Raw genomic sequence first — 14935 nt, 5'->3', positions numbered from 1 at the left:
ACCCTGGATCTATATGGGTCAACCATCTATCATTACCCTGGATCTCTATGGGTCAACTATCTATCATTACCCTGGATCTATATGGGTCAACCATCTATCATTACCCTGGATCTATATGGGTCAACCATCTATCATTACCCTGGATCTCTATGGGTCAACCATCTATCATTACCCTGGATCTATATGGGTCAACCATCTATCATTACCCTGGATCTATATGGGTCAACCATCTATCATTACCCTGGATCTATATGGGTCAACCATCTATCATTACCCTGGATCTATATGGGTCAACCATCTATCATTACCCTGGATCTATATGGGTCAACTATCTATCATTACCCTGGATCTATATGGGTCAACCATCTATCATTACCCTGGATCTATATGGGTCAACCATCTATCATTACCCTGGATCTATATGGGTCAACCATCTATCATTACCCTGGATCTATATGGGTCAACTATCTATCATTACCCTGGATCTATATGGGTCAACCATCTATCATTATCCTGGATCTATATGGGTCAACCATCTATCATTACCCTGGATCTATATGGGTCAACCATCTATCATTACCCTGGATCTCTATGGGTCAACCATCTATCATTACCCTGGATCTCTATGGGTCAACCATCTATCATTACCCTGGATCTCTATGAGTCAACCATCTATCATTACCCTGGATCTATATGGGTCAACCATCTATCATTACCCTGGATCTGTATGGGTCAACCATCTATCATTACCCTGGATCTATATGGGTCAACCATCTATCATTACCCTGGATCTATATGGGTCAACCATCTATCATTACCCTGGATCTATATGGGTCAACCATCTATCATTACCCTGGATCTATATGGGTCAACCATCTATCATTACCCTGGATCTCTATGGGTCAACCATCTATCATTACCCTGGATCTCTATGGGTCAACCATCTATCATTACCCTGGATCTCTATGGGTCAACTATCTATCATTACCCTGGATCTATATGGGTCAACCATCTATCATTACCCTGGATCTATATGGGTCAACCATCTATCATTACCCTGGATCTCTATGGGTCAACCATCTATGGGTCAACCATCTATCATTACCCTGGATCTATATGGGTCAACCATCTATCATTACCCTGGATCTATATGGGTCAACCATCTATCATTACCCTGGATCTATGGGTCAACCATCTATCATTACCCTGGATCTATATGGGTCAACCATCTATCATTACCCCCTGGATTACCCTCTATGGGTCAACCATCTATCATTACCCTGGATCTATATGGGTCAACCATCTATCATTACCCTGGATCTCTATGGGTCAACCATCTATCATTACCCTGGATCTTTATGGGTCAACCATCTATCATTACCCTGGATCTATATGGGTCAACCATCTATCATTACCTGGATCTATATGGGTCAACCATCTATCATTACCCTGGATCTATATGGGTCAACCATCTATCATTACCCTGGATCTATATGGGTCAACCATCTATCATTACCCTGGATCTCTATGGGTCAACCATCTATCATTACCCTGGATCTATATGGGTCAACCATCTATCATTACCCTGGATCTATATGGGTCAACCATCTATCATTACCCTGGATCTATATGGGTCAACCATCTATCATTACCCTGGATCTCTATGGGTCAACCATCTATCATTACCCTGGATCTCTATGGGTCAACCATCTATCATTACCCTGGATCTATATGGGTCAACCATCTATCATTACCCTGGATCTATATGGGTCAACCATCTATCATTACCCTGGATCTCTATGGGTCAACCATCTATCATTACCCTGGATCTATATGGGTCAACCATCTATCATTACCCTGGATCTCTATGGGTCAACCATCTATCATTACCCTGGATCTATATGGGTCAACCATCTATCATTACCCTGGATCTATATGGGTCAACCATCTGTCATTACCCTGGATCTCTCAGGTAGAACAACTTGGGTAGAACAATTTGGGTAGAACAATTTGGGTAGAACAACTTGGGTAGAACAATTTGGGTAGAACAACTTGACAGAACCGTCCTTGTTTTGAAGACAGACTTTCGTTTTGCGACAAAACCCACCACTGACACGACCACTGCTCCCAGCTCCCGCTGAGAAACCAGGGGAGACTGAAGAACTTACACTTCCTCTGAGAAACCAGGGGAGACTGAAGAACTGACACTTCCTCTGAGAAACCAGGGGAGACTGAAGAACTTACACTTCCTCTGAGAAACCAGGGGAGACTGAAGAACTGACACTTCCTCTGAGAAACCAGGGGTGACTGAAGAACTGACACTTCCTCTGAGAAACCAGGGGAGACTGAAGAATTGACACTTCCTCTGAGAAACCAGGGGAGACTGAAGAACTGACACTTCCTCTGAGAAACCAGGGGAGACTGAAGAACTGACACTTCCTCTGAGAAACCAGGGGAGACTGAAGAACTGACACGATTTTCTAATTGTCTAGCAGAGTTGGAGAACACACCTCCCTGTACTAATTACTGATTGGCTAGGAGAGGTGACCCCCTCCCCACTCCAAACCAATACAGCCACTGATTGCCAAAATAAGTCACACATTTCCCTGCCCCTTGATCCTGGTTGATGTGTCAACAACTACCTGCAAATGACGATCAGTCAGCAGTTCACACACCAAGTAGACCACTGGGAAGACAGGCAGCACTTAAAGTAGATGGTGCCAGCAAGCAAAAAGACAGTACTAGACCACAACAGATAAAGACAAAACAATTATACTTATCACTCCAGGAGATAACAGGAGTCCTCTCGCTATAAAATCACTCCAGGAGACAACAGGAGTCCTCTCGCTATAGAATCACTCCAGGAGATAACAGGAGTCCTCTCGCTATAGAATCACTCCTGGAGATAACAGGAGTCCTCTAGCTATAGAATCACTCCAGGAGATAACAGGAGTCCTCTCGCTATAGAATCACTCCAGGAGATAACAGGAGTCCTCTCGCTATAGAATCACTCCTGGAGATAACAGGAGTCCTCTAGCTGTAGAATCACTCCAGGAGATAACAGGAGTCCTCTAGCTATAGAATCACTCCAGGAGATAACAGGAGTCCTCTAGCTATAGAATCACTCCAGGAGATAACAGGAGTCCTCTAGTTATATAATCATTTCTGGATATAACAGGAGATAACAGGAGTACTCTAGTTATAGAATCACTCCCAGAGATAGCAGAAGTCCTCTAGCTATAGAATCACTCCAGGAGATAACAGAAGTCCTCTAGCTATAGAATCACTCCAGGAGATAACAGGAGTCCTCTAGTTATAGAATCACTCCAGGAGATAACAGGAGTCCTCTAGCTATAGACTCACTCCCAGAGGTAACAGAAGTCCTCTAGTTATAGAATCACTCCCCGAGATAACAGGAGTTCTAGCTATAGAATCAGTCCCGGAGATAACAGGAGTCCTCTAGCTATATAATCACCCTCAGAGATACAGGATTCCTCTAGTTATAGAATCACTCCCAGAGATAACAGAAGTCCTCTAGCTATAGAATCACCCCCGGAGATAACAGGATTCCTCGAGTTATAGAATGATACCTGGAGATAACAGGAGATAACAGGAATCATCTTGCTATAGAATCACCCTTGGAGATAACATGAGTCCTCTAGTTATACAATCACTCCAGGAGATAACAGGAGTCCTCTAGCTATAGAATATATCCAGGAGATAGAATGTATGCACACATGACTGTAAGTTGCTTTGGATAAAAGCGTCTGCTAAATGGCATATATTTTTATATATATTATATATATTTTATATTTTATATATATATATATATATATATATATATATATATATATATATATATATATATATATAACAGGAGTCCTCTAGCTATAGAATCACTCCAGGAGATAACAGGAGTCCTCTAGCAATAGAATCACCCGCAGAGATAACAGGAGATAACAGGAATCCTCTAGCTATAGAATCACTCCAGGAGATAACAGGAGTCCTCTAGCTATAGAATCACTCCAGGAGATAACAGGAGTCCTCTAGCTATAGAATATATCCCAGAGATAACAGGAGTCCTCTAGCCATAGAATAAATCCCAGAGATAACAGGAGTCCTCTAGCTATAGAATATATCCCAGAGATAACAGGAGTCCTCTAGCTATAGAATCACTCCCGGAGATAACAGGAGATAACAGGAATCCTCTAGCTATAGAATCACTCCAGGAGATAACAGGAGTCCTCTAGTTATAGAATCACTCCAGGAGATAACAGGAATCCTCTAGCTATAGAATCACCCCCGGAGATAACAGGATTCCTCGAGTTATAGAATCACTCCAGGAGATAACAGGAATCCTCTAGCTATAGAATAAATCCCAGAGATAACAGGAGTCCTCTAGCTATAGAATAAATCCGAGAGATAACAGGAGTCCTCTAGCTATAGAATAAATCCCAGAGATAACAGGAGTCATCTAGCTATAGAATAAATCCCAGAGATAACAGGAGTCCTCTAGCTATAGAATAAATCCCAGAGATAACAGGAGTCCTCTAGTTATAGAATAAATCCCAGAGATAACAGGAGTCCTCTAGTTATAGAATACATCCCAGAGATAACAGGAGTCCACTAGCTATAGAATAAATCCCAGAGATAACAGGAGTCCTCTAGCTATAGAATAAATCCCAGAGATAACAGGAGTCCTCTAGCTATAGAATAAATCCCAGAGATAACAGGAGTCCTCTAGCTATAGAATAAATCCCAGAGATAACAGGAGTCCTCTAGCTATAGAATAAATCCCAGAGATAACAGGAGTCCTCTATCTATAGAATAAATCCCAGAGATAACAGGAGTCCTCTAGCTATAGAATCACTCCAGGAGATAACAGGAGTCCTCTAGCTATAGAATAAATCCCAGAGATAACAGGAGTCCTCTAGCTATAGAATCACTCCAGGAGATAACAGGAGTCCTCTAGCTATAGAATATATCCCGGGGATAACAGGAGTCCTCTAGCTATAGAATCACTCCCGGAGATAACAGGAGATAACAGGAATCCTCTAGCTATAGAATCACTCCAGGAGATAACAGGAGTCCTCTAGCTATAGAATCACCCCCGGAGATAACAGGAGTCCTCTAGTTATAGAATCACTCCAGGAGATAACAGGAATCCTCTAGCTATAGAATCACCCCCGGAGATAACAGGAGTCCTCTAGCTATAGAATAAATCCCAGAGATAACAGTAGTCCTCTAGCTATAGAATAAATCCCAGAGATAACAGTAGTCCTCTAGCTATAGAATAAATCCCAGAGATAACAGGAGTCCTCTAGCTATAGAATAAATCCCAGAGATAACAGGAGTCCTCTAGCTATAGAATAAATCCCAGAGATAACAGGAGTCCTCTAGTTATAGAATAAATCCCAGAGATAACAGGAGTCCTCTAGCTATAGAATAAATCCCAGAGATAACAGGAGTCCTCTAGTTATAGAATAAATCCCAGAGATAACAGGAGTCCTCTAGCTATAGAATAAATCCCAGAGATAACAGGAGTCCTCTATCTATAGAATAAATCCCAGAGATAACAGGAGTCCTCTAGCTATAGAATCACTCCCGGAGATAACAGGAGATAACAGGAGTCCTCTAGCTATAGAATAAATCCCAGAGATAACAGGAGTCCTCTAGCTATAGAATAAATCCCAGAGATAACAGGAGTCCTCTAGCTATAGAATAAATCCCAGAGATAACAGGAGTCCTCTAGCTATAGAACAGATTCATCCATTTTAGCCACGGGGTGTCCCCCAGGGAATCGAACCTACACTCTTGGCGTTGCTAGTGCCAAGCTTTGACATTCTGAGCCACATTCCCTATTTAGTGCACTACTTCTGACCAGGACTGATTCTGGTTAAAAGTAGTGCACCGCTGTATATAGAGAACAGGGTGCCATTTTGGACTCAACCCTAGACATTCAGGGACATGGAGAACACATCAACAATAAAGTCATTCTTTCAATTATTTTTATTATTATTATAAACGCTGCGGTCTCGGATTTCACTACTGAAAGGTCTCTTACAGTCTGATTACATAGAGAATGCTTGAGAGAGTGTGTGTGTGTATGTGTGTGTATGTGTGTGTGTGTGTGTGTGTGTGTGTGTGAGTGTGTGTGCCTGTGGTTCCTTGGCTGCCGTGGTAACCACCCAGAACCAATCATCACGGCACTTGAGTCTTGTGGAGACATCGGATCTAAACATGACATGTTGCACACAGACGCGATTGGCTAGAAAAACCTCAGCTGTGTAACTATAACAACACAGTAGGCGACATCCCAAATGGCGCCCTACTCCCTACATAGTGCACTACCCTATGGGGCCTCTGGGGGAAAAATAGTGCACTATATATGGAATAGGGAGTTATTTGGGAAGTAGCCACAATTACTATGATTTTTGTCCAATATAAAACCACGTTAGATTGATTGTGAGCTACTTAGGCGGTTCAGATGAACGACACGTCTCGTTTGAGGGCTTTTCTATTCTTTTACATCACGACACAAGTTCTGTTCATTCTGACAAGAGGCCTTGTTTGGTTTCCTCTTCCTGTTCTCTAGTTGAATGGTCTCTTCCTGTTCTCTAGTTGAATGGTCTCTTCCTGTTCTCTAGTTGAATGGTCTCTTCCTGTTCTCTAGTTGAATGGTCTCTTCCTGTTCTCTAGTTGAATGGTCTCTTCCTGTTCTCTAGTTGAATGGTCTCTTCCTGTTCTCTAGTTGAATGGTCTCTTCCTGTTCTCTAGTTGAATGGTCTCTTCCTGTTCTCTAGTTGAATGGTCTCTTCCTGTTCTCTAGTTGAATGGTCTCCTCCTGTTCTCTAGTTGAATGGTCTCTTCCTGTTCTCTAGTTGAATGGTCTCTTCCTGTTCTCTAGTTGAATGGTCTCTTCCTGTTCTCTAGTTGAATGGTCTCTTCCTGTTCTCTAGTTGAATGGTCCCTTCCTGTTCTCTAGTTGAATGGTCTCTTCCTGTTCTCTAGTTGAATGGTCTCTTCCTGTTCTCTAGTTGAATGGTCTCTTCCTGTTCTCTAGTTGAATGGTCTCTTCCTGTTCTCTAGTTGAATGGTCTCTTCCTGTTCTCTAGTTGAATGGTCTCTTCCTGTTCTCTAGTTGAATGGTCTCTTCCTGTTCTCTATTTGAATGGTCTCTTCCTGTTCTCTAGTTGAATGGTCTCTTCCTGTTCTCTAGTTGAATGGTCTCTTCCTGTTCTCTAGTTGAATGGTCTCCTTCCTGTTCTCTAGTTGAATGGTCTCTTCCTGTTCTCTAGTTGAATGGTCTCTTCCTGTTCTCTAGTTGAATGGTCTCTTCCTGTTCTCTAGTTGAATGGTCTCTTCCTGTTCTCTAGTTGAATGGTCTCTTCCTGTTCTCTAGTTGAATGGTCTCTTCCTGTTCTCTAGTTGAATGGTCTCTTCCTGTTCTCTAGTTGAATGGTCTCTTCCTGTTCTCTAGTTGAATGGTCTCCTCCTGTTCTCTAGTTGAATGGTCTCTTCCTGTTCTCTAGTTGAATGGTCTCTTCCTGTTCTCTAGTTGAATGGTCTCTTCCTGTTCTCTAGTTGAATGGTCTCTTCCTGTTCTCTAGTTGAATGGTCTCTTCCTGTTCTCTAGTTGAATGGTCTCTTCCTGTTCTCTAGTTGAATGGTCTCTTCCTGTTCTCTAGTTGAATGGTCTCTTCCTGTTCTCTAGTTGAATGGTCTCTTCCTGTTCTCTAGTTGAATGGTCTCTTCCTGTTCTCTAGTTGAATGGTCTCTTCCTGTTCTCTAGTTGAATGGTCTCTTCCTGTTCTCTAGTTGAATGGTCTCTTCCTGTTCTCTAGTTGAATGGTCTCTTCCTGTTCTCTAGTTGAATGGTCTCTTCCTGTTCTCTAGTTGAATGGTCTCTTCCTGTTCTCTAGTCTTAAAAGGGGGGTGAATGGTCTCTTCCTGTTCTCTAGTTGAATGGTCTCTTCCTGTTCTCTAGTTGAATGGTCTCTTCCTGTTCTCTAGTTGAATGGTCTCTTCCTGTTCTCTAGTTGAATGGTCTCTTCCTGTTCTCTAGTTGAATGGTCTCTTCCTGTTCTCTAGTTGAATGGTCTCTTCCTGTTCTCTAGTTGAATGGTGTATTGTGTGATTAGTGCCATGCTATGCCATCTGGGGGTTAAACTTCTGTAGTTTAAAGCCTTTTGCAATGTTCGGGCAGCGGGACTGACTGATTTCGCAATTTTATCCCTCTCTCCTCTCTACCCCCGGGCTATGAGAGGAGAGGAGGTATAAGAGGAATGTGGTTAAAGCCTGGCTGGTAGCTCTTACTAAACGGAACATCTTACCAAGAAATGTATATGGAGGGAGGGAAGGAGGGAGGGAGGAAAGGGGAGAGGGAAGGAGAGAGGGAGGGAGGGAGGGAGGGAGAGAAGAAGGGAGGGAGCGAGAGAGGGAGGGAGGAAAGAAGAGAGGCAGAAAGGGAGGAAAGGAGAGAAGGAGGGAGGGAGGGAGGGAGGGAGGAAAGGAGAGAGGGAGGAAGGGAGGAAAGGAGAGAAGGAGGGAGGGATGGAGGGATGCTATGAGGAGGAAATTGAATACAATCCCACTCCTCATCTTTTTCCACTCCCTCATCAATTGACCTGTTTAGATCAAACAGAACCTCTGACCGACTACCGAGAGGAGTTTCACAACCAGCTAGAAGCAGAACCTCTGACCGACTACCGAGAGGAGTTTCACAACCAGCTAGAAGCAGAACCTCTGACCGACTACTGAGAGGAGTTTCGCAACCAGCTAGAAGCAGAACCTCTGACCGACTACCGAGAGGAGTTTCACAACCAGCTAGAAGCAGAACCTCTGACCGACTACCGAGAGGAGTTTCACAACCAGCTAGAAGCAGAACCTCTGACCGACTACTGAGAGGAGTTTCACAACCAGCTAGAAGCAGAACCTCTGACCGACTACCGAGAGGAGTTTAACCAGCTAGAAGCAGAACCTCTGACCGACTACCGAGAGGAGTTTCACAACCAGCTAGAAGCAGAACCTCTGACCGACTACCGAGAGGAGTTTCACAACCAGCTAGAAGCAGAACCTCTGACCGACTACCGAGAGGAGTTTCACAACCAGCTAGAAGCAGAACCTCTGACCGACTACTGAGAGGAGTTTCACAACCAGCTAGAAGCAGAACCTCTGACCGACTACCGAGAGGAGTTTCACAACCAGCTAGAAGCAGAACCTCTGACCGACTACTGAGAGGAGTTTCACAACCAGCTAGAAGCTACAGTAGATCCAGCTGAGGTCCCTCCCTGCATGATGGAGCAGGACCACTGGCTTGAGGTTGGTTCTGTAGTGTACTGAGTGGTTCTGTAGTGTAGTGAGTGGTTCTGTAGTGTAGTGAGTGGTTCTGTAGTGTAGTGAGTGGTTCTGTAGTGTAGTGAGTGGTTCTGTAGTGTAGTGTAGTGAGTGGTTCTGTAGTTTACTGAGTGGTTCTGTAGTGTAGTGAGTGGTTCTGTAGTGTAGTGAGTGGTTCTGTAGTGTAGTGAGTGGTTCTGTAGTGTAGTGAGTGGTTCTGTAGTGTAGTGTAGTGAGTGGTTCTGTAGTGTACTGAGTGGTTCTGTAGTGTAGTGAGTGGTTCTGTAGTGTAGTGTAGTGAGTGGTTCTGTAGTGTAGTGTAGTGAGTGGTTCTGAAGTGTAGTGAGTGGTTCTGTAGTGTAGTGTAGTGTAGTGAGTGGTTCTGTAGTGTAGTGAGTGGTTCTTTAGTGTAGTGTAGTGTAGTGTAGTGAGTGGTTCTGTAGTGTAGTGTAGTGAGTGGTTCTGTAGTGTAGTGTAGTGTAGTGAGTGGTTCTGTAGTGTAGTGTAGTGTAGTGAGTGGTTCTGTAGTGTAGTGTAGTGAGTGGTTCTGTAGTGTAGTGTAGTGTAGTGAGTGGTTCTGTAGTGTAGTGAGTGGTTCTGTAGTGTAGTGTAGTGTAGTGAGTGGTTCTGTAGTGTAGTGAGTGGTTCTGTAGTGTAGTGTAGTGTAGTGGTTCTGTAGTGTAGTGAGTGGTTCTGTAGTGTACTGAGTGGTTCTGTAGTGTATTGAGTGGTTCTGTAGTGTAGTGTAGTGTAGTGAGTGGTTCTGTAGTGTAGTGTAGTGTAGTGTAGTGTAGTGTAGTGTAGTGTAGTGTAGTGTAGTGAGTGGTTCTGTAGTGTAGTGTAGTGTAGTGAGTGGTTCTGTAGTGTAGTGTAGTGTAGTGTAGTGTAGTGTAGTGTAGTGTAGTGTAGTGTAGTGTAGTGTAGTGTAGTGTAGTGTAGTGAGTGGTTCTGTAGTGTAGTGAGTGGTTCTGAAGTGTAGTGAGTGGTTCTGTAGTGTAGTGAGTGGTTCTGTAGTGTAGTGTAGTGTAGTGTAGTGTAGTGTAGTGAGTGGTTCTGTAGTGTAGTGTAGTGTAGTGTAGTGTAGTGTAGTGTAGTGTAGTGTAGTGTAGTGTAGTGTAGTGAGTGGTTCTGTAGTGTAGTGAGTGGTTCTGTAGTGTAGTGTAGTGTAGTGAGTGGTTCTGTAGTGTAGTGAGTGGTTCTTTAGTGTAGTGAGTGGTTCTGTAGTGTAGTGTAGTGAGTGGTTCTGTAGTGTAGTGTAGTGAGTGGTTCTGAAGTGTTCTGTAGTGTAGTGAGAGGTTCTGTAGTGTAGTAAGTGGTTCTGTAGTGTAGTGAGTGGTTCTGTAGTGTAGTGAGTGGTTCTGTAGTGTAGTGAGTGGTTCTGTAGTGTAGTGAGTGGTTCTATAGTGTAGTGTAGTGTAGTGAGTGGTTCTGTAGTGTAGTGAGTGGTTCTGTAGTGTAGTGTAGTGAGTGGTTCTGTAGTGTAGTGTAGTGAGTGGTTCTGAAGTGTAGTGAGTGGTTCTGTAGTGTAGTGTAGTGTAGTGAGTGGTTCTGTAGTGTAGTGAGTGGTTCTTTAGTGTAGTGTAGTGTAGTGTAGTGTAGTGAGTGGTTCTGTAGTGTAGTGTAGTGAGTGGTTCTGTAGTGTAGTGTAGTGTAGTGAGTGGTTCTGTAGTGTAGTGTAGTGTAGTGAGTGGTTCTGTAGTGTAGTGTAGTGAGTGGTTCTGTAGTGTAGTGTAGTGTAGTGTAGTGTAGTGTAGTGTAGTGTAGTGAGTGGTTCTGTAGTGTAGTGAGTGGTTCTGTAGTGTAGTGTAGTGTAGTGTAGTGAGTGGTTCTGTAGTGTAGTGTAGTGTAGTGAGTGGTTCTGTAGTGTAGTGAGTGGTTCTGTAGTGTAGTGTAGTGTAGTGGTTCTGTAGTGTAGTGAGTGGTTCTGTAGTGTAGTGAGTGGTTCTGTAGTGTATTGAGTGGTTCTGTAGTGTAGTGAGTGGTTCTGTAGTGTAGTGTAGTGTAGTGTAGTGTAGTGTAGTGTAGTGTAGTGTAGTGTAGTGTAGTGTAGTGAGTGGTTCTGTAGTGTAGTGTAGTGTAGTGAGTGGTTCTGTAGTGTAGTGTAGTGTAGTGTAGTGTAGTGTAGTGTAGTGTAGTGTAGTGTAGTGTAGTGTAGTGTAGTGTAGTGAGTGGTTCTGTAGTGTAGTGAGTAGTTCTGAAGTGTAGTGAGTGGTTCTGTAGTGTAGTGAGTGGTTCTGTAGTGTAGTGTAGTGTAGTGTAGTGTAGTGTAGTGTAGTGTAGTGTAGTGTAGTGAGTGGTTCTGTAGTGTAGTGAGTGGTTCTGTAGTGTAGTGTAGTGTAGTGAGTGGTTCTGTAGTGTAGTGAGTGGTTCTTTAGTGTAGTGAGTGGTTCTGTAGTGTAGTGTAGTGAGTGGTTCTGTAGTGTAGTGTAGTGAGTGGTTCTGTAGTGTTCTGTAGTGTAGTGAGAGGTTCTGTAGTGTAGTAAGTGGTTCTGTAGTGTAGTGAGTGGTTCTGTAGTGTAGTGAGTGGTTCTGTAGTGTAGTGAGTGGTTCTGTAGTGTAGTGAGTGGTTCTGTAGTGTAGTGTAGTGAGTGGTTCTGTAGTGTAGTGTAGTGAGTGGTTCTGTAGTGTAGTGAGTGGTTCTGTAGTGTAGTGTAGTGAGTGGTTCTGTAGTGTAGTGAGTGGTTCTGTAGTGTAGTGTAGTGAGTGGTTCTGTGGTGTAGTGTAGTGAGTGGTTCTGTAGTGTTCTGTAGTGTAGTGTAGTGAGTGGTTCTGTAGTGTAGTGTAGTGAGTGGTTCTGTAGTGTAGTGAGTGGTTCTGTAGTGTAGTGTAGTGAGTGGTTCTGTAGTGTAGTGAGTGGTTCTGTAGTGTAGTGTAGTGAGTGGTTCTGTGGTGTAGTGTAGTGAGTGGTTCTGTAGTGTTCTGTAGTGTAGTGAGAGGTTCTGTAGTGTAGTAAGTGGTTCTGTAGTGTAGTGAGTGGTTCTGTAGTGTAGTGAGTGGTTCTGTAGTGTAGTGAGTGGTTCTGTAGTGTAGTGAGTGGTTCTATAGTGTAGTGTAGTGTAGTGAGTGGTTCTGTAGTGTAGTGTAGTGTAGTGAGTGGTTCTGTAGTGTAGTGTAGTGAGTGGTTCTGTAGTGTAGTGTAGTGAGTGGTTCTGTAGTGTAGTGAGTGGTTCTGTAGTGTAGTGTAGTGAGTGGTTCTGTAGTGTAGTGTAGTGAGTGGTTCTGTAGTGTAGTGAGTGGTTCTGTAGTGTAGTGAGTGGTTCTGTAGTGTAGTGTAGTGTAGTGAGTGGTTCTGTAGTGTAGTGAGTGGTTCTGTAGTGTAGTGAGTGGTTCTGTAGTGTAGTGTAGTGAGTGGTTCTGTAGTGTTCTGTAGTGTAGTGTAGTGAGTGGTTCTGTAGTGTAGTGTAGTGAGTGGTTCTGTAGTGTAGTGAGTGGTTCTGTAGTGTAGTGTAGTGAGTGGTTCTGTAGTGTAGTGTAGTGTAGTGAGTGGTTCTGTAGTGTAGTGAGTGGTTCTTTAGTGTACTGTAGTGAGTGGTTCTGTAGTGTAGTGAGTGGTTCTATAGTGTAGTGAGTGGTTCTGTAGTGTAGTGAGTGGTTCTGTAGTGTAGTGAGTTGTTCTATAGTGTAGTGAGTGGTTCTGTAGTGTAGTGTAGTGAGTGGTTCTGTAGTGTAGTGTAGTGTAGTGAGTGGTTCTGTAGTGTAGTGTAGTGTAGTGTAGTGAGTGGTTCTGTAGTGTAGTGTAGTGAGTGGTTCTGTAGTGTAGTGAGTGGTTCTGTAGTGTAATGTAGTGTAGTGAGTGGTTCTGTAGTGTAGTGTAGTGAGTGGTTCTGTAGTGTAGTGTAGTGTAGTGAGTGGTTCTGTAGTGTAGTGTAGTGTAGTGAGTGGTTCTGTAGTGTAGTGTAGTGAGTGGTTCTGTAGTGTAGTGTAGTGTAGTGTAGTGTAGTGGTTCTGTAGTGTAGTGTAGTGTAGTGTAGTGTAGTGAGTGGTTCTGTAGTGTAGTGAGTGGTTCTGTAGTGTAGTGTAGTGAGTGGTTCTGTGGTGTAGTGTAGTGTAGTGAGTGGTTCTGTAGTGTAGTGTAGTGTAGTGAGTGGTTCTGTAGTGTAGTGTAGTGAGTGGTTCTGTAGTGTAGTGTAGTAGTGAGTGGTTCTGTAGTGTAGTGGTTAGTGTAGTGAGTGGTTCTGTAGTGTAGTGTAGTGAGTGGTTCTGTAGTGTAGTGTAGTGTAGTGTAGTGTAGTGGTTCTGTAGTGTAGTGAGTGGTTCTGTAGTGTAGTGAGTGGTTCTGTAGTGTAGTGTAGTGAGTGGTTCTGTAGTGTAGTGTAGTGTAGTGTAGTGTAGTGGTTCTGTAGTGTAGTGAGTGGTTCTGTAGTGTAGTGAGTGGTTCTGTAGTGTAGTGTAGTGTAGTGAGTGGTTCTGTAGTGTAGTGAGTGGTTCTGTAGTGTAGTGTAGTGAGTGGTTCTGTAGTGTAGTGAGTGGTTCTGTAGTGTAGTGAGTGGTTCTGTAGTGTAGTGAGTGGTTCTGGTTCTGTAGTGTAGTGAGTGGTTCTGTAATGTAGTGAGTGGTTCTGTAGTGTAGTGTAGTGAGTGGTTCTGTAGTGTAGTGAGTGGTTCTGTAGTGTAGTGTAGTGAGTGGTTCTGTAGTGTAGTGAGTGGTTCTGTAGTGTAGTGAGTGGTTCTGTAGTGTAGTGTAGTGAGTGGTTCTGTAGTGTAGTGTAGTGTAGTGAGTGGTTCTGTAGTGTAGTGAGTGGTTCTGTAGTGTAGTGTAGTGAGTGGTTCTGTAGTGTAGTGTAGTGTAGTGTAGTGAGTGGTTCTGTAGTGTAGTGAGTGGTTCTGTAGTGTAGTGTAGTGAGTGGTTCTGTAGTGTAGTGAGTGGTTCTGTAGTGTAGTGTAGTGAGTGGTTCTGTAGTGTAGTGTAGTGAGTGGTTCTGTAGTGTAGTGAGTGGTTCTGTAGTGTAGTGAGTGGTTCTGTAGTGTAGTGTAGTGTAGTGAGTGGTTCTGTAGTGTAGTGAGTGGTTCTGTAGTGTAGTGAGTGGTTCTGTAGTGTAGTGTAGTGAGTGGTTCTGTAGTGTTCTGTAGTGTAGTGTAGTGAGTGGTTCTGTAGTGTAGTGTAGTGAGTGGTTCTGTAGTGTAGTGAGTGGTTCTGTAGTGTAGTGTAGTAGTGGTTCTGTAGTGTAGTGTAGTGTAGTGAGTGGTTCTGTAGTGTAGTGAGTGGTTCTTTAGTGTACTGTAGTGAGTGGTTCTGTAGTGTAGTGAGTGGTTCTATAGTGTAGTGAGTGGTTCTGTAGTGTAGTGAGTGGTTCTGTAGTGTAGTGAGTTGTTCTATAGTGTAGTGAGTGGTTCTGTAGTGTAGTGTAGTGAGTGGTTCTGTAGTGTAGTGTAGTGTAGTGAGTGGTTCTGTAGTGTAGTGTAGTGTAGTGTAGTGAGTGGTTCTGTAGTGTAGTGTAGTGAGTGGTTCTGTAGTGTAGTGAGTGGTTCTGTAGTGTAATGTAGTGTAGTGAGTGGTTCTGTAGTGTAGTGTAGTGAGTGGTTCTGTAGTGTAGTGTAGTGTAGTGAGTGGTTCTGTAGTGTAGTGTAGTGTAGTGAGTGGTTCTGTAGTGTAGTGTAGT

The sequence above is a fragment of the Oncorhynchus gorbuscha genome, unplaced genomic scaffold (assembly GCF_021184085.1).
Source record: "Oncorhynchus gorbuscha isolate QuinsamMale2020 ecotype Even-year unplaced genomic scaffold, OgorEven_v1.0 Un_scaffold_544, whole genome shotgun sequence".
Lineage (NCBI taxonomy): Eukaryota > Metazoa > Chordata > Actinopteri > Salmoniformes > Salmonidae > Oncorhynchus > Oncorhynchus gorbuscha.
Note: the sequence above shows the minus strand (reverse complement) of the source record.